The sequence below is a fragment of the Uloborus diversus genome, chromosome 3 (assembly GCF_026930045.1).
Source record: "Uloborus diversus isolate 005 chromosome 3, Udiv.v.3.1, whole genome shotgun sequence".
NCBI classification, from domain to species: domain Eukaryota; kingdom Metazoa; phylum Arthropoda; class Arachnida; order Araneae; family Uloboridae; genus Uloborus; species Uloborus diversus.
The window spans coordinates 147438096-147458470 of record NC_072733.1 but is presented as its reverse complement, the minus strand read 5'-3'; the positions used below and the strand labels follow the sequence as shown (position 1 = coordinate 147458470).

The 20375-nt window shown below is 31.6% G+C and overlaps 1 protein-coding gene and 1 long non-coding RNA gene across 4 annotated transcripts in view; both read left to right on the top strand.

The window, feature by feature from the left end:
- Positions 1-243: 243 nt before the first annotated feature.
- On the top strand, positions 244-8603 carry LOC129218658 (uncharacterized). Its single transcript, XR_008580355.1, has 3 exons — positions 244-343; positions 1864-1967; positions 8418-8603. It is a non-coding gene; the product is annotated as an uncharacterized LOC129218658 (long non-coding RNA).
- A 6086-nt stretch (positions 8604-14689) lies between these two features.
- LOC129218710 (ATP-dependent RNA helicase A protein-like) overlaps positions 14690-20375 on the top strand; it is a 55472-nt gene continuing 49786 nt past the window's right edge. For all 3 annotated transcript variants that reach the window (XR_008580368.1, XR_008580367.1, XM_054853033.1), the window contains exon 1: positions 14690-19106. The gene's annotated coding sequence lies outside the window, so the exon portion shown is untranslated. The remainder of the gene's footprint in view (positions 19107-20375) is intronic.

The window sequence follows — 20375 nt, the reverse complement described above, 5'->3', positions numbered from 1 at the left end:
TCCTTTGCTTTTATACTCATTTTGCGTGCGCATGCGCCAAACATGTGATTCTCAGTTGCTGCAACAACCGACTTCCCAAGCCAAGCAACGCAACCATGCCTGGCGCATAAATCCACATCCTAGAGCTTTCGCGAAGGGCTTTTCCCTGATTGGCTACCATGCTGGCGTGACGTCTACCGTTTAACCGGAAATGAAGTGTATGCGTGTGACGTCACTCCCTTACATACCAGCTCTACTTTACCATGTTAATCCTACGAGAATGCTGAGTGAGGTATAATATTTGGGAAATTAGGAAAGGTTTTATCTACTTCTTCGGTTTCAAAAGCACTTATTTCAATACCAGGTAAGTCGAAGCATCAAATGCAATCAGTCTTATGTTCATTTTAAATACAGATTTTATTTGAGAGATAGATAAAGTTTTGTTTACGTTCGCGTAGTGAACCATTGAGCCACCATTCTGCAAGTGGTGTTATTATATAGTCGTACATTTTTCTTCCATCGAAAACTACTTGAATTGATGAAACTATTTTCATATTAGATGAGTAAAAGTCACCAAAAAATCCGTATTTCATGAAATTTATTGGTTTTTTCTTCGATTTTTCAGAATAACATAAATGTTTGTTTACATTCGTTGAGGTGAAGTGTTGTTAATTTTGCCTCTTGTTAAAAAAATTCTGCTTATTTCAACTCAGTTATGAAGCTTTTTATGACATTTTATAGTCTGTTAAAGCATTATATGCAAGGCGTATATCATAAAATTTTGTTTATAATCACTGAATGAACCAGCCTTTTCTACGTTGTGTTGCTACTATTTTAAACTCTAAACAAATGCGTTACACATTTTTCTCTCATTAAAAACAAGTTACATTGAGATTAAATGAGTTAAAGTCACCAAATAAGCGGCATTTCTTTAATTTTATGTGTTTTTTTCCTTTTTTTCGAAAATAAAATGAATGCTTGTTTACAATTCGTCGCACCGATAGCATACGTTATATCGTTTGACGATTCTGTTTATTCTGCAGATATTAATTTCTTCCTAGAACTTATTAGCCTTAATTTTCTGCAGGTTTTTCTTGGATTACAAACCATTTGCATAGGTAAAAGTTTTAAACTAAAGTTACAAAATACATATATGTATTTCATACATTTCATATACCGTTTTTTGTTCTTCAGATTTAGACGTTTGTCCACATTTGTTGAACCTATATCCACCTATAATGTCATTTGCTATGTAGTGTTGGTGTTATTTTCTGCTTTTATTAATTTTTTCTTAAAATTTTATTCATAGCTTTACATTTAAAAAAAATTTGTCTAAATGTCTAAAGCATTTCAAACAGAACATTTTGAGCTGTGATGCAAAGATTTTCTAGACATAGTTTAAACTTTAAAACTATGTTGTCAAAAGCAACAAATTTTTGTAAAAAATATTTTTCTTCAAGAAAGTTATATGATCGTGACAATACCCAAAGGAGACAAGGTAAGAGAAAGGGCAAATCTGCATCTTGCATCAGAAAACAATGGAATTCCGGGGTAGTCTAGGAAAAGTTTTGGTCTTTAAGCTGTTCTACACTGTGACTTTTACTATCAAAATTCCAAGTATTTTGTTTAGGTGTGTAATACCTTCAGTGCTTGCTTTTAGCCGACACTCATTTTTCAATATCATTCAAACATGATTTCTAAGAATATATGCTGAAAATTGCTTAATTGAAATGTGTTATTTACTTATAAATCTGATGATTTTTGAATATTTTGATGAGAACATTTTATCTGCTTAGTTGTGTTTATGTATATTTATATATACATATATTATATATACATGTATGTTATGTGTTTATCTTTTGATATATTCCTTTTTTCTTTTAGAACCCTGAATTTTTTTGTTCACGTTTTGCAATCACTTCAGTGGGCGTGATGGCTCAGATTCTCAAAAGATGAGAAGCAGGAGAAAATTGGACCAGAAATATAAGGTATAATTCAGTTTTGTTATGTTAATATCTATGTATAATCATTTAAATAATTTTAGACAGTAAGAATTAAAAATATATTTAGTTAGTCTGTTGGATCATTCAAGAACCTGACATATTTATTACCTTTTACATACATTACTACTAAGTAATCATAAATATGTATCCTTTATTTTTGAATAAATTAGAAATGAATAAGTAAGAATTGTTGATACAAAAAAAAAATTATATATATATATTTCGCCATCAACGGGTGAGAAAAAACTTTTTTCCCCATCCAAAAACATTCTCTGTTCTATCTAATTTCTTTTGTTGACCACACAATAAATAGCGCATTCAGTAATTAAATTAAATAATACTAAGAAATATACACATTTCAGACGAAAGTAAAAAGTGATGAATATCAAATGTAAAACATGGCAGACGAGTAGAGAAGAAAAGATGTTAGGAAAGTTTCATGTATTAAATGGAATGCAGACTATTAACACATTAAATTTTGTCCTAATGATTACAGAGCTACATTTGTTCTTTAAAAATTACACCCTGTCCTAGGTACGCTTGCCATGCCACAGCTTCATTCCTTTTTTAATGAAAGAATTAATTTAAATGACTTAACGAATATCTATCATAAAGACACAAATTATTTCATGGTAAACTGTCATTCATATTTTATGTAAATTTTATTTAGAAAACATCAGATTAGTCATAACTATTGTTCTGCTAAACTTTTGCATATTTTATGTTAAAGATAATTTTTTTTTTAATATAAATGTTTTGTCACCACATTATTACTTCAGCTTTAATTATTTCTTTTTTACTTCACCTTTTTTTATTTATTTTTCTGTGATGGGATTATTAATGTTCTATACTACAATCTGCCTACTTATTGTTTAATGCAGTAGAGAAAACAGTTTTTCTCACAAAATGGAGTGGCAAACCTCTGTTTTAAACCTTTCATACTCAAAAAGGATTTGTGTGCAGCATTTTTTCCTAGGTCATCCAGTGTTCATACTCTATTTAGATGAAAAAATTACATGACTTGTTCATGACTTCAATGAAAATTTTCATGACCTTGTTATATGAAGAGAATAGCACTATTTAATCTCAAATTTGTTAATTTTTGGAAATGAGAATTAGCAAAACGTCTACATGAATGCCACAGCCTCATAGAAGCACTTACTCATAATGGAAAAATTATAATTGTACACTTAAAAAACCAGACTATTCTTATTTGTCTTCATCATATAAATTTAAGTGAAGTACAAATGCAGTGAAACGAGTATGATGCTTAAATGTCTGATGTTTTTTTGTAAACTGGCAGAATGATAATGAATGAGACAAAGATTGAATGAGTCATCACTAAGTTTGAATAAATTTGCCTCAAAAGTTGCCTTAGTGTCAACAGTGTATTTAATCATCCACATAACTTGATAGTAAGGTTGGCTATAAAAATGACATATTTCAAAATCATCTGAACACCCCCTATATTTGTTCTACTCATCACCCTGATTACTTTGGTGTATTACATGTCATGTTTGGTTGGAATTTCAGATGGTGCAGGCCAATTTAGTGAAGAAAACTGTCATTTTTTGTATTGCGGCAATAATTTATATGTTTTAGGCCATAACTTTATCAATTTTTCAGCTAAGACAATGATTTTGATGTCTCTACATATGTTTTCATAATTAAGAGGCATCAGGAGTGAAATCTTAAACCTAATTCTTCTTTATAATTAAAAAAAAAAGAATAATTAAAGGCGACACTACGATTTCCCATTGATTAACATAACAATAGAAGAATTAAGCTTAAGACTTCACTCCTGAGCACCTTTAATAAATAATAAATGCAATTACAATGTTAACTGTTAATCTCTGCCTAAAATGTCACCATATGCACAAATTTAATTAATATTATTAATTAGGAAAAGCGTAAAAAGTATCCTGATCACTTTAACAATCATGCATGTAGAGATGTTTACATTTTTTTTATTTAAAGCCTAAATGAAATTATTATAACAATTTTTCATAGCGCCACCTATATTCTTTTAGGTCTTAATTTTTACAATTATGACTAACCCTGTTTTTAACTGTAACCTCACCCATGGAAAAATGTAAACATCTCCACATGCATGTTTGTTAATGTTAAAATGACCAGTAAACTTTTTATGTTTTCCTTAATTCTTTTTTGAATTTAAATTTTTCATGTTTAAAAGCAAGCAGAACAAATCTGTGCACTTTTATTAACCAAAATCATGAGTGGCAAGGAGTTGAGATTTGTTTTCATGGACAAATTTCCTCTTATTAGTGAATGTGTGTTGGCTATTACTAGTTGTGCTCCATCGTATGGAAGTTCCAAGCAAAATTTAGCAGTTCATACTTTTGCTGTTGAATTGGAAATATTGTGGCACAAAGCTTTTACAAAGGAACATGTAATTTGCTTAACTACTATAAAAAAGAAGATTAATCAACATCTAAAGTTATTTCGGACAAATGTGCAAAAAAAACGAGGAAATCGCAGAGCTAACGTAAGAAATTGGCGTGCCAACCATGCAAGTGACTTATTGGACCTTCTAAAGCCAACATCAGGTAAATAATTATATTTAATTTATTATTTTATTGCTATTGTTTTTTTTCTTGGTTGGTATGGTATATAAATTATAATTATTGTTTTTACATTGCTTTAGATCCAAATAAATTTGATTCTGATGAGAAGGCATTCTACTTTGATCAAAAGGCTCTACGTCAAGGACATCTTAGTGACCAAATTGATATTGAATATGAAGAACGTATTAGGTTACAGGATGAAACATCTGAGTTAGAAATAGAAGACAACACAGACATAGCAAATGAACAGCCAGCTTGCAGTACTTCTCAGTTTGATTTAGCTCTAGTTCAAGCTCAGAACAGATCAGGATTGGTCCGTTTTACCAAGACATTAATAGACACTTCAACACAGACTGAAAGTTCTGAAACATGGAACGAAATAATACCACCATTACGAAAAATTAGAAATGTAAATCCTAAAATTAAAATGTCTCTCGCAGTATGTAGTAGCAAAGCAGGGATTACTATTGAACAATCCCGCAAAGCTTTCAAAGCAATACTTGAATCTCTAACAGATGAGTGCTATTACTTAACAGTTGAAGATGTTCCTAATTATGTAGCTGAAACACCGAAGCGAATAAAAAAGCCAAGACTGGCAGATGATTATGAATTATACAAAAATGTCATACCTTCATCACGTGTCATTGAGCGAGTGAAACACTTACTAGCAATTGAAGAGGAACGAAACTGTGCTCTTGCTATTCTTGACACTGAGCGAAGCGACAATATAACAGTTCATTATGACTTCACTACAAGGAGACGAATCCATGGAGAATGGACATCCATTGTTGTTAGGCTAAAAGAAGGAAGAACTTTTCGCTTGAGACCATTGTCTTTAGCAGTTGAAAACCGTGAAAATATATCAAAATTGTTGGTAGAAGAATTCAGTCGTTTGGCTGTAGCAGGTAATACAACATCAAAGACTTTGTGGGAAAAAATCTCAGCTTTGATGACTGATTCTGCTTCTAAAAATCTATATATTGAAGAGTCCGTAGCTATGACTCTTTTATCTGCACATATACCACTACATCTGCTTTGTGTTTCCCACACATGTGAAGTATTTGACCGAGGAAATATAACTGTGCTAAAAGACTGTGAAAAAAAACTGGCTTTGCGTGAAAAAATAATAGCAAGGATGCCAAATATAAAGTCATTTTTGTCACCGACGAAATGCATTGTGCAGGTGGCTCTGGAAGCTCTTACAAAGCTTGTATCAAATGATGGTCACAAGTCTTCTTTATGGGAGTCATTTGAGAAGCATGTTATAGATGCTAGAAAGAAAAAGAAACACTCTCAATTTAAAGAACGCCGTTTTGGCTTGTTAGGGTATACAGCAGCTTGCATTATTTTCCATATGGATGAGTATAAGTCACTTTTACATGAAACTAAGTGTAACAACCAACTAGTACAGGCATGTCAAATGTATCTTGACTGCGATTTCATTTTGTCTGGTTTGAAAGCCCTTTCAATTTTCACTTATAAGGTTACTATGCCATTCCTAAATATGGTTGAGCAGGTTTCGCAAAAAGATTTATTAGATATTCTACCAAAGTTGCACACAGATTTGATGTCTAATTCCTTGAACACTCTGAACAAGTATGAAGTAAAATACTCATTTGAGCCTGATCAAAATTGTTCACCAATCGAGTCGCTTCTCTTAAATAAATTTTGCATGCAAGCCAGTAAAGATCTTGCTGTTCAACGTGGTAAGGAGTATGGATTTTCTGTAATCACTGGTGATAATGAAAGAGCAACTAGGCTTCACAAATTGGACGAAGCATTACTTGTTGGATTGCCAACAAATAATTTGGAATGTGAAAAAGATTTAGCGAAATTCGACAAATTAGCAGCTCGTTCAGCTGCATGTTCTAATTACAAATTTACAGGGAAGGGAATTCGAGATGATATGACTCTATTCAAATCTGCCAATCAATCTATATCTAAAACAACAAAAAATATTGCTCGAATTTTAGATGAACAAGAGCAGAAATGGGTTCAAGAACAAAACAAGATGTGGGCGGATAAACTTCAGAAATGTGTAGAGAGTGCTCAAAAGTATGTTGAAGCAGGAAATATCCTTCTTCAAAAATGTAAATCATGGAATGGTCCATTTACAGCAATAAGAGATCTTGAACAATGCCTTGAAGCCAATGCTGAAAATAAGAATAGAGTAAAACACATACTCAGGACAGAATTATGCTTTCGTCGCCATACATCGCCTCGTGATCTCCAATTCCGTCCCTACTTATACAGGGTGAATCAAATGGAAGTTGCAAATTTGAAAATGAATTTGACAATATTACTGACAAATGATGAAGAAAATGACATTTCTCAAATTCCTGACATGTATTCTGAAGAAGATACATTGAGAATTTTAACTGAACCTATATCAAATGATAGTTCTACCAGTGAAATCACAGCTATTGTTCCTGACGCTTCAGTTAATATTATTATTAATGAGCCTTGTATTGTAATTTGGGATAACAAAAATGGCAACAGGGAGTGGTATGTGGGAATTTGTTTAGAACATATTGTTGAAGAACAAATCAATAAGTACAGGATTGAACATTTAGAACGTTGGCCAAAACAGGGTGAGAGCCACCATTTGAGATGGCGTTATCCACAGAAAGCAGAAGTTCTAAATGTAGTGATTGAGCAAATTATCCCATGCAATGTAATAGGCTCATGGGAGGTATGCAGTCGTAATTCTTCTTTTATTTTGGATAACTGCCATGTTATTGACAGTCTATTCAAAGTTTTTCTTAAGAAATAAATATGTAAAGTAAATTGTGTAATCGCAAATTTTGATATTAAAATATGTTTAGAACTTTTATATTATAATTTTATTGAATTCATTGGCCATGAAAACATATGCAAAGACACCAAAATCATAATCCTAGCTCAAAAATTGGTTCAGTTATGGCCGAAAACACAAAATACTAAGTATCAATATCATGCTTTAAAAATAGAAGAGTTACGTTACTACTACTAAATCGGCCTGCACCATCTGAAATCGGCCTGCACCATGACATGTAATACACCAAAATAATCAGGGTGATGAGTAGAACAAATATAGGGGGTATTCAGATGATTTTGAAAACGTCACCTTTTTTCGACCCTGTATAGCCAACCTCTAATAGTATTTTGGTTCTTTAAAGTAAAGCCACATAGTTTAGTTTTTTATGTTTCTAAACCAAATCTTTTTTTGAAAAAAAATTCAGTAATGAATCAATCTTCTGATTCAAAAGTATACTTGTTTTGTTTACTTATTTGAACATTTTCAAATGCATATTGATTAATAAGTTCAGAAATTTTAAAACATGTTTGATTCCTGACATTGAACGTAGCAGTGGGTAGCATGGATTAATTTTGAGGGCCATATGTTGGGCACTACTGTTTTAGAGTATAAGAATTCCTCTTTTACTGTATTCTATTGCCTGACTAAAGATCTTTATTTTCTAAAACCTTCAACAAATTAAGATAAACTCTGATAAATTTAATAATAAAGTTCTTACGAGTGATGGAATAGAACTCGGATGCAATTAAATCACTTTTTTTGAGTGGGCGTGGCAAAACTAAGAACGAGAAATTTTGCTACTACGGAATATGAATCATAAGAGGTGTTGAAAATGACAGTGAATTCAAAATAAGTGATGCCCAAGCAGTAAAATCACATCGCAAAAAAAAGGCAAGCGGCTGCGACATAAGTGAATGCAATTAGATTTCGAAGTTCAGATTTGATTTAGGGATCATTGAATTTTCCACTTTTAATAGCTTTTGTGTGCTATTCTGTTAAATCACTTAAGATTTCTAATGCTGCTTTAGTTAATATTACTTTCTCTTTGTCTAGGACATTTTTCCATGACTTTTCCAGGTCTGAAAAAAATTCGTTAATTCTTTTTCGGTGAATTTCCAGGGTTTCCAAGACTCGAACTATGGTCATCAAAACTGGAGTGTCTGGAGTCATTAGCCTAGCAATACGTTTTTCATATGAACTGATATTTGCTTACAGCTTAAGGTGTTTGTATTGATTGTTGGATTGGTACATATTATGAATGCATGTAAAAAAAATAGCTAACATTCAAAAGAATAAATCTTTTTAAAAGTATATATTTGTCTTGCTTTTCTTTTTAATGGGTATTGAATTCAAGAAATGTCAGAGAAATAACAAATATTCATTTCCTGGAAATGTAGTTATTCTTAAAGTGGATTATTTAAGCATAAGTTTTTCGGCAGAAACTTTTAAAAAACAAAACTAAATGGGATGGACTTAAAAAAAATTTCTTCAGTACTGTTTAATTAATTTTTAAATGTGTTGATTTAATATTTTTTTATTATCATGAATGTTTACACAATTTGAGTAATTTAATGCAATGCAGCAGATGGAGATACAGTGAAACCTGTGTAAGTTGACCACTCGCGGTGCAGTACTTTGGCGGTCAACTTAGACAGGTGGTCAACTTACAAGTTTTACTGTACATTGTTAATGTAGGAAGAATAAAGGGAATATTTCCCCGAATAGTTTACCAGCTTCCAATATAGTTTTCAGCATAGGCTTCTCGTGCAGGAGGGAAAACTGCTCCTCTACTTTTACAGGGTGGATTAATTTATTTCATGAAAACAAAATTTACAAATAAATAGACTTTTCTCATATTTCATAATTATAGAACTTTTTAATTGGAAATGGGCAGTTTACAATGGTTATCCAATGTAATTTTTCATGCTATGTTCCATATATATAGAGGCCTTTTAACCCGTAATGTTAAAAACTAATAATGTAAGCCAAATTTTAAAATACAAATTCAGCTTTGGAGGCACCGAAGCCTCCTCACTTCTTTTGACCTTTGTAGTGCACCAGGTGCCAATGATTTTCTGGAATCCCTTAAAAGATGACAAAGACTTATAAATTTGCATTGCGGTAAGCCGCTGCATTTATTGCAGTTTTTTTTTTTGTGTCAACATTCTGTGTTCTGCCAGATGTCATCGATAAGCTCACTTCTTTTGCATTGAAGAAAAGGGCTCCTCATAACCATGAAACTGGAATACATCAAATGTAGCTGCGTATTATTCTGAACTCAGGTGTGACAAATCAAACCATTTAACAATGCCATCTGTAAAAGGAACGAATATATTCACATTTATAGGAAGTACCAAAAATTTATACATAAGACATTATGATGATAAGAATTGTAGAAATATGGGAAACAAAAAAGACAAGGTTCATTTTCTGTTAATAAATCTAACTACATACATATCAAGTAACTTGAAGAAAAAAGTCATAGTATGGAACTAAGATTTTAGAAATTTAAAACCATGGTGATGCAGTTGTTGTGAATGATACAGATAAAAATCAGCTGTTTTTTAAATGTAACAAATAACGAATGCTACTGATTCCAAAGATATTTTAAGAATTCGGAATCTGTACCTAAAATTTTTATCTGAAAAGTTTTGCCAATCTTCCAAAAAAACGGTAACAGTAGGGATATTTAAACTATTTCACTATTTTCATTCAAGAAAATCTGAAAAAAAAAAAAAAAATAATAATAATAATTATATCATAAAGTGCATTTTAAAAATATAAATAAAAAATATGTCTTGTAATGTACACAGTCTATTCTCAAACCCACTGACCTGAAATTTGCAATTGAGGCAGTGAGAAGCAAAGGGATGCAGGTGCCAAAATTAAATTAGAGATAACTGGGACAAAAGGTAGTTGAACCTCTCCTCTGTTTTGGGGCAAAAGATAGTAGCAGGGGGGTGGAGAAAGGACACCTGTTGGCTCGAGCCTGAAGGGGGCCCAAGATTTTTTTTAAAATGAGGGGGAAAATATGTGTAGAGCCGTAGGTGTAAACAATTTGGAGGGGGCTTGTAAAAGGTTAATGAAAGCCTATGATGGCAACTTCAAACATTTTTTACTTAAAACTTGAAAATGTCCATTTACATCCCTTTGCTTCTCAGTTTCAACAGTCTAAAATTTGCACAATATTTCAGATCAAAACAATGAAATTTACACTAAAATATAGGGTTGGAATTTGAAATATAGCCAATATTTAAAATTAATGATAAAAAGTTAAATGTTTAAAAAATGGAATAAATTTTTTTATTGAAGTTAAATTCCAAACACTGTTTTAATAAGTCTATCATAATTATTTCATGCTAGAATTTATACTGATTGTCGGACAGATTTCACTACAAAGCTTTCTTTCTGGTGGTTTTTAAAATGTAAGACATTCCCTTACAATTTCATTTCATACATAAAGCAGTTACTTTCAGTTAAGTATTTTTGATTGAAAAAGGGGGTAAAATCAATATGTGAGGAAATAAAATAAGTACAAGTTCTAGAACACTGAATAATAAAAAATACATACACATAACATTATAGGTTTAATTTCTTTCGACCTAGGCTAATTTGTTTTCTTTAAAAATACTTCAGAAAATGACAGAAGTAAAATTAAATGATCATTATGAGCTGTAAATAATTGAAAATAAATTAAGAATGCTGCAACAGAGAACTAATTGTAAAATTATTGTAACGAAAGCTTTTCTAAAGTTGGAAAAAAATTCACAACTTTTCCATGAATTCAACTTCAGAAAATTTGTACACGAAACATTGAATAACAATTTGTAAATCTGCACTGTGATATTTTGTGACGTATTAAAAACGTGTAAACGGTATGAAAATGAGGTACATTTTTAAATGTCTGGCTAGTGCCACCACTCACAAAAACCAATTGCACACAATGTTTTAAGTTTTAATAACTGTAATTAATTTTTGACAGTTATGTTGTTAAATGTTGAATATAGAATAGAAAATCATAAATATTTACATATAATCAGATATGAAACAAAAATCCAAAATTATTCAATGAATGCTAATAGCAATGTTTAGAAATCCTTAGAAAAAGTAACTAGTCCGTAAACAAAATGACTGGTCGACTAAACACCAAATGTAGTTAAACTTGAAATGTGTTCCTACATCAGATTGTAGCCAAATTTGGTGAACTTAAAAAGGGCTCATGAAAAACACATTTAATACATTCCAGAAATTCAAAAATTCATTTTTAATATTTTGAAGCAAAAAATTACAAAACAAAACAGAACTTTACACTTAAACTTGTTTTTGTGCGGTCTTTTTTGTACAATTTAGCAGTAGTTTTTGTTGCAAAAACTTTTTACAGCTACTCATGAAGTTGCAGACAATTATTTTATTAGAATTGTTTTCATGCAATCAACATTCACTACACAAAAACATGTTTGAATGTACTGAATTTAATGTTTACTAGTGGTTTTAAAAAACAAATGATTCCAAAGAAAATACCATTGAGTTTCTGGAACCAAATTAGCAACTTTGGACCCCCATTGCATCTGAACTTGGGCCTATGCAAACAAATCACTCTATCTGGGCTCATAACTAAGGCGAATTCCCTAAAATCCAGAATTTGTCCAGATCCATGACCCTCAAAGAAGTGGCGTTTGGTACAAAGACAGTTTTTCTGTGAAAAACAAACATTGGTAATGTTAAACAGTAAGTTATCACCTCAAAGTCAGAAATACATGCAATACACTGACAAACTAGTTATTATGCACATCGAGTGCAGTTTTGTCCTTGTTATTAACTCATCAGTCTGGAATAGTGAATATCCAAGCTGGAGACATATGTCATCTCATTGAATCTGAGAGGGCCAAAAAACTGTTTACTACTAGTTTGCTGGAATTCTCAGGATTGATGGATATGCTAATTTTGCTTTAGCAGAAATTAATGGAGGAAAAAATGGAAAGTTATTACATAATCCAAAAGGTTTAACAAAAATTGAAAATCTATAATTAAACCCCACTTATATAAACCAGATAACCCCCACATCAACACCGGATAACCACCCCAACAGTACCGTATGACCAGCCGGATATCCTGCAAAAATCTGCCGGATATCCTATCCCGAGAGGATCGGCCGGATTGGATATCGCCGGATATCGGAGAGTAGAAAAATGAGTCGGACAGCTATTGGATATCCGGTGCATCCCTAACTGCAACCATTTTACTTAAATTTTGATTTTTCGTAAAATCTTCAAAATGTAGTTATGATTGGCTTAATTAAAAATTCATCTGAGAAAAAATTACCTAAATTTAATCAAATGACATTATTGCAAATTTAAAAATAAAACATTAAAGCTGTAAATAATATGAAATTTCTGAATTACGGATGATCATCAAATACTATTGTTAGGCAAGCCTAACCCGACAGCATCGCAATGCTATGATTAGGTAGGCTTCACAATGCTGCCAGGATAGGTTTGCTCCGACTTTAGTCTCACGGACTTCAACTCTATTCCATGGTGGTCGGACCAGGGACCAAGACCCCTAATTAAGACATAGGGGGGGGCCTAGGTCGTCAGGGCTCCTCTGGAGTCAATCCTTACAATTTTAACAATTAGCCAAAATAGTTAAGGGCTTTTGGGTGTCCTAGGCAACAGCCTAGTTTGCCACTTCGGTAATCAGGGCTTAGGTTTGACACAGTTTTCACTGGCGTTGGACCAGCGGACAACCAGTGATTTCTAATGCTGCTCATGGGGGAAAATATTATTAGCATATGTGCCAACTTTTGGAAACGGGTATCAGTAACTTTTATGTGAACATCTTCCACCTAATTAAAAGTTTTCTTAAATTAAATTAAGAGGAGGTAATCTAGAACTGAGGTTTTTAACCTTTCTGAATCCATGTACTGCTCTTGCGTATCATTAACTATGGGTAGCTCCAACAACAACTTTTCCTTTATTGATATTTATTAAACGTCTCAATTTAAAATTTTACATGCTATGAGCATGAACAAGTCACACATATGATTTTTGAGCCCAGGCTTTAACTTTGTTCAAGAGGTAGTGGAATTAATGTCTAAAAAATACTATAAAATCACAGCAGAAAATAAGGTGATAAATGAAATAACACAGGACAGGCAGATATCGGTTCAACAAATGCAAACACTTGTCTTACTCTCAAAAACAAAAGAAGTACATAGAATGAATGAAATGCAGTTCACTTTGTTGACTCTGACTGACTGATTACCAATGCAAATGGATTTTAATGTAAGGTAAACCTGCTGTACTTAGTGAAAATTGATGCGTCACAACACCGAATATGGTATTTCAGTGAACATAGACAATAGCTTGCATTTGTTATTTAAACTTACTTTGAACCATAAGAATAAAATTAAAGACGAATAAATTCCAGAAAGAATTTAATACCAGTAGAATAAACGGTACCAGCAAACGTTATAACGTAGAAGGATGTTATCTGTACTACAAACATAAACAAACATTATCTCGTTTAAAAAATAAAAAACATTAAAATTAGAGAAAAAGGTATACTTAATCTCAAAGTGAATAGCTTTTTTAAGTGAAAAATGTGTAATGAATTTGTTTCACGAGAGAAATAGTAACAACACAACGTGGAACAGGGTGGTTCAATCAGTGATTATAAACAAAATTTTATAATATACGCATTGCATATGCTTTAACATACTATGAAATGTCATGAAAAGCTTCATAACTAAGTTGAAATATGCAGAATTTTTTTTAAAAAAGAGGCAGAATTAACACCAACACTACACCTTAACGAATGTAAACAAACATTTGTATTGTTCTGAAAAACCAAAAAAAAACCCCATAAATTTCGTGAAATACGGATTTTTTGGTGACTTTTACTCATCTAATATCGAAATAGTTTCATTAATTCAAATAGTGAATAACAGTAACAACACATGCAATGTAGCTCAATGATACACTACGCGAACGTAAACAAAACTTTATCTAATTCTCCAATAAAATCTGTACCTAAAATGAACATAACACTGAATGCATTTGATACTTCAACTAACCTGGTATTGAAATAAGTGCTTTTTAAACCGCATAAATGGATTAAACCTTTTCAAATTCCACACATATAGACCTCACTTTCCTCTTCGTAGAGATAACATTTAAAACAGAAACAGAATGTCCGCAGCCCGGAAGTGACATTTTCGGTTTTATGTTAAACGTCACTGGATGACTTCACCAGCGGATAGCCAATCAGGGAAAAGCAGTTCGCGAAAGCTCTAGGATGTGGATTTATGCCCGCCGCATCAGCATGTTTATTTTGTGCACAGGAGGAAATTTGCGCTGAGATAAGTATTCTTTTAAACCTGTTTTTGAAATTTAACTTAATATTGTAATACTTGTTTGTGCTTGTAATTGTTTTTTATGCAAACTCAAGTATCTTATCAAACTATTTTACGTTGTAAGCAAAGCATTGTAGCAAAAATGTTTGTTTCCTTGAGTTCGGACAATCTAACGAGTTGTTTTGTTTCATCTTGTAGTACGGCGCTATTTACTGAAAAGTGTCACTATTTTACTGAAAAGTGTCGATGCTATTTTTTTTAAAATCATATTTTGGATCAGAAAGTTATTGTAATCCATAACGTAGTTATGTAAGCTGCCTTTACTTAATATAGGCATTAGAGTCCTATATTGGATATTCAATCACGTTGCTAGAAATTTCTTCTTTAGTTTTTCGTTTTTAAATTCATTAAAAATCTTGATTTTATTTTATGATTAAAACAAATTAAAGCAAGATTAAGATGCATCAGTTCATCAGCAGCATCAGTACAACTTTATAACAAGTATAAGGTTAGACTCTTAAAAGTTTTAGATTAGCTTTAGTTAGAAACTTCCATATATGTTTACTTCATGTATAATAATTTACCAGTAATTTTGAAATTTAACTTCTGAACATATTTTTGCTTCGTCGTAGACCAAAAATCAACAGCTTAAAATTGAAATTTATCCAGGACAGAATTAACTTTTGTCAAGACGCTTCTTAGTTAGGATTCACTGAATAGTTGGTTAATCTTTCAATATACTGCATATTTGGCAGACAAACAGAATATTTGGTTTGATTGAATACTTTAATAATTCAGTGACGCAATGCGTAGCAAATTTATTTTCAACACTTAGTAAACATATTTTTTCATATAATGAATGAAAGTTTTAACGTAGTTAAAAATTAGTTTGAGTTGTTGCCGTCTAATACTGTCAAACCTGGTTTATAAGAAAGCACTTAAAATTAATTTCTGCTTGGACAAACTGCATTTGAGATCCCTAATCCCGGTCCTACTGTTGATGATTTTCCAAATAAGATGATCTGCTTTAAACAATATGGTTTTAAAGGTCCCTCTGATATTGTTTTAACGAGTTTCAAATGTGCTATCATATTCAAAACAATTTTAACGTAAGAGAAAACACTCAGGTGGTAATTTCAAATTTTATTATTTTCAATTTTTCGTAATTTTTATGACATGTCTATATCTGAGAGTCAGAACAAGGTAACTCACAATATCGTGAGGAGACAGCTAAAATGGTTGTCAAAGATGGAATGCACCTGGTAAGTAATTACAAAGTTTTTTTTAGAATTATATTCACATGACTCGATACAGAATAAGATTCTACATGACAATACACTAATAAACTGAAAATCACAGTTTTTGGACTTATGTCAGTATTATAGCTCTGAGCTACAGATATTTTAATTAATCTTACTTTTTCAAATTCAATTAACTATGAAACAGTAAGCAGAAAAGAAAAAAAAAACTTGGATAATATGGAATATACATAATTATGTACAGTCGGCTAGCAACTTTGTTTTGTATTTGTATGTAAGGTAATTGCAAGATCCTTTATTTATAATGTAACATACTACCATGATTATATTAGCTACATCAAATATTATTCGAAAAGAATTGCAGATAAATATAAACCATTAGTCCTTTACTAGAACAGTTTTTTTTTTTAAATTTATAATTGCACTAAATATAGATGCATTTAGGATGTTAAATGAAAATTAATTTTTATTTCATAAAAAAGGAAAAATAGATTAACCTTCCTTACATTAAATTGGTATAAAATACAGATGTTGAAATCACAAAATAAATAATATTAGATATTGGGTAAAATATGTTATTCGGTGCACCTATGCTTTTTAGTACGGACAAACTGAGATTTGGCACTTGCACATTATAGTGAATCATAAGGAAAGGGGTAAGGAAAATAAAAATTTGTATTGTTGATATTTAGATATGAAAAATGCAGTAACCATTTAAAATATGTAAGTACCGTACACAAGTAAAATACTGTATTAAAATTGAAAATTTAGTTCTTTCAGTCAACCAGTTTTCTGCCAAAATGGAATGTTTCAATGACTTAATGGTTTGAGTTTTATAATTTACGAAACATGTTAAGATTTTTTTTCTTAGTAACTACTTAATTTAAAGATTAATCATTTTGACTTTTAAAGGGTAGCTATTTCCTAAATTTTCCTTAGCAATTCTTGACAGTTTTCGTGCGTAATTTTTTAAAAAGACTAGCTAGGCTTTGTGTTGAATTTTAAAAATAATGAATATTCTAAAATAACCCTCAAGTTATTAAAAAATATATTTAGTAAGATCTTTTAATTTAGGAAATAAAACTTTCAAGAAAATATAATTACACGGAATTAGTATTAATGCTCTACTCAAGCTATACATTGTATTATTTATCTTTTAAATAGTAATGAACAAAGTTTTAATGAACAAAATCATCGGGTTACTGCATACACGTGTTTTGGAGTTACAGGAACTCTTTTTCAATGTAAAGTGGTGAGCTTTTGTATGTAAAGACCCAAAACACGGGTATGCAGTTGTCTGCTATTTTTGTGCATTAAAACGTTGTTCATTACTATTTACTTCCCTGCACAAAGGTATTTATTTCTTATTTATCTTTTAGTTTAAAGCAACTTTTTTTTGCAGCCTTTAAGAACAAAATAAGATGCCTTCTATGGAGGTCGGATGTATAATATGAGACTTAATATGAATTTCCAGTGAAATACTATATTTAGCGATAATTTAATAAGAATTAAGGTAGATTTACGGCGACTAACCGATGGTGTCACCGCCGGTCGTATAATACGGCAGGAATTCTTTTCCGAACTCTGACTCATGCCCTCGAGTGCGAAATTCTAGGGAGGAAATCCGTAGAGCTATTCATTTTGAACTCTTTTAAACAGTTTTCGAATATTCAATGTACGCTTTGAAACTCGCACCGCGTTCCATGATGCTAGCCATTTTTACACGAACCAAGAGCACGCACGCACATGGTCGGAAGTAGTTGGAACTACTGACGTCGCTAGCTGGATGGAACCGCCGCGCCACGCGAGGCGAAGGAGGCGTGTCAATCCGTTGAAAGTGTCAGATTTGCGCATGCGCAAGTTTCTAGGTCGGATTCCGAATCCAGCTCCGACGGTCGGTGCCGCAACCACTGCGTATTTTAAAATACATTTAGGCTTCTCGAGTCAGAAAAAGTTATCTCTGAAGGTCAAAGCGTAAGCTAATAAATACAAGCAGTTTTGAGAAATTGGTACTCATTTGGTAATATTTTGTTGTACAGTCAACCTTCGTTTATCGTGGTCAATTCGCTTCAGACTTTACTGCAATAACTGAATTTCCGCGAAGTAGGATTTATTTATAAACCAAATGTTTTTTTTTCCTAATTAGAGTGCATAAAACCAACTTACGACAATTTAAATAGGTTTTAACATAGTTAGAGCCCCCTAAATATTAAACAGCTCTCTTAATCCCCATCAGTTTCCAATGTTCATTTCTTCACATTAACATTTGATTCTGCATCTTCCACTGTGTGGTATTATCTCTGCTTGTATAAGCAAGTAACATTGTTGACTGATTTACGGAATTTAGCCTTTCGGCTTTTCGTTTAAACATCGTAAGTTATCACTAAGTGACTCTCTTCCTGCACGTCTCGCAGCAGTCCGCTCTGCGAAAGGTGGTTATTCTGGCTTTTGACAGATGGTCACATTAATGTGACTGGACTATGTAGTTAGGCTAATTTTAGTGATCAATGTTAATATACAAAAGCCATTTTCTGTGGCTTATTCTTTCTTTTTTTTTTTTTTTTGCTGAATTAAGATGTGTGTTGGATGCTCATTAGTGCTTAATATGTTTTTTTTTTTTGTTAATACTGATGCTTTAGAATTTCGAATTTATAGTGTCATAAAATAGCAGCTATCAATACTGCATCAGAAAATAATAGATCATTAGATAATTTCTAATGTATTGCTTCTATGCAGTATGCAATTTTCCATCCTGCATTCTGAAACACACTTGCATTTGAATTTTTAATTTAAATGTTATAACACCCTCTATAAATAACAAATAGGATCAATAAATAAAGTGGGAAATTTTGTCTTAACCATATTGTTTTAATAGCCCTTGTACCTTTTTACAGATACTAATAAAAATCCGCATTAGAAACCTTTCAAAGCTATTTTAATTTGTTTGTTATTTATATTTTTCAAAGTCTCTTCTTTATAATTTTGGAAAAAAATTTCTCTTCTTTTTCAAAAAATAGAAATGGGTGCACTAGATCATTATAGTGAGCTTACACCTCTAGGAAAAATTCTTGCAAGATTACCAGTTGAACCGAGACTCGGAAAAATGCTTGTTCTAGCTTGTGTGTTTTCGTAAGTAACCTTGTTCCTTACTATAAATATTATAAAGGTGATTCTCAAAAAACCTGACATTTTCCAATCGCAGTTTTTTTTAAATAAAAATGCTTTAAAAAATCTGAAAAATATTATACTTTATGTTAGGAACTTTCTAAGAGAATAGGGAGGAAACTCAATTTAGAGCTTTGCTAATCCCCTCAAAAGAGGGGTCAAATTTTCACACACCAAGAGAGTGAGTTTCATCAAAGATTATCAGAAATTTAACTATAGTAATAAAGAAATTATTGTGGCCTAAATAATATATATATATATATATCAAAACAAAATCTATGTAAAATTTCCCTTAACAGACACTTCCAAAGAGCATCAATCCCCAGTCCCTTTATACAGATTTTTCCATATTATTCCCCTGAATAACTTACCTTAACTTAACCTCTAATAACAACATCATAAGAATAAAAGGCAAATCATGTAAACAAAATAGTCTAAGAATACAACAAAATGGCGAGATTAAACAGTGTTGTTCTGCTGCAGGTTAAAAATTCCTTTTTTTATCTATAAAAATTGAACTCACTCCTGGGCCAGGAGAGTGCCTTGAAAATCTTGGGACAAATTTTAAAATAATGTACATTATGACCTCGATTTGGCAATTGTCACGGGAATGGAAAAAGTTAATATTAAATCAAGGATATCGTTAAAGCGAAGAGCATAGACATTTAATACAGTCAAATCCAGACCAGTGAGTAAAAGAATTCCATTTCACACCTTTAATTATGCCTAATTTAGTACTACAAATTAAATTTTTTGAAATGTTGTTATAAAATTTGCAAATAATTTTAAGTACATTTGAGAAACTAGGACCAGCCTGGAGAGTAACTTTGTAGTTAATCAAAAGTATTTGTAGGAAAAAAATAACTGCATTATTGTTTTAATAAGAATAGAATAACATCAGAAAAGTTATTTCTAACTATTTAAAAAAAGAAAAAACTTTCTAGCTCAAACAACTTGTGTTATGCTTCTGGGACATGATATTGTTTGGATTTTGGAGAATCACCCATAAGTTGTTCAAAATCAATTAATTTTATTTTGAAAAACATGTTATGTTGTATAAAATATTTTAATGGGTTTAAAAAAAAAAAGATATAAAAATATTTTTGCTTGAGAGAAAAAGTACAACGAAGTACTGGCATAGCATAACCGTTGTTGTATGGCATAACAATTCAAAGGAAGTTCAAAGTACATATTTTAAGGCATTTCTCATGAACTCAATAATTATTGAAACCT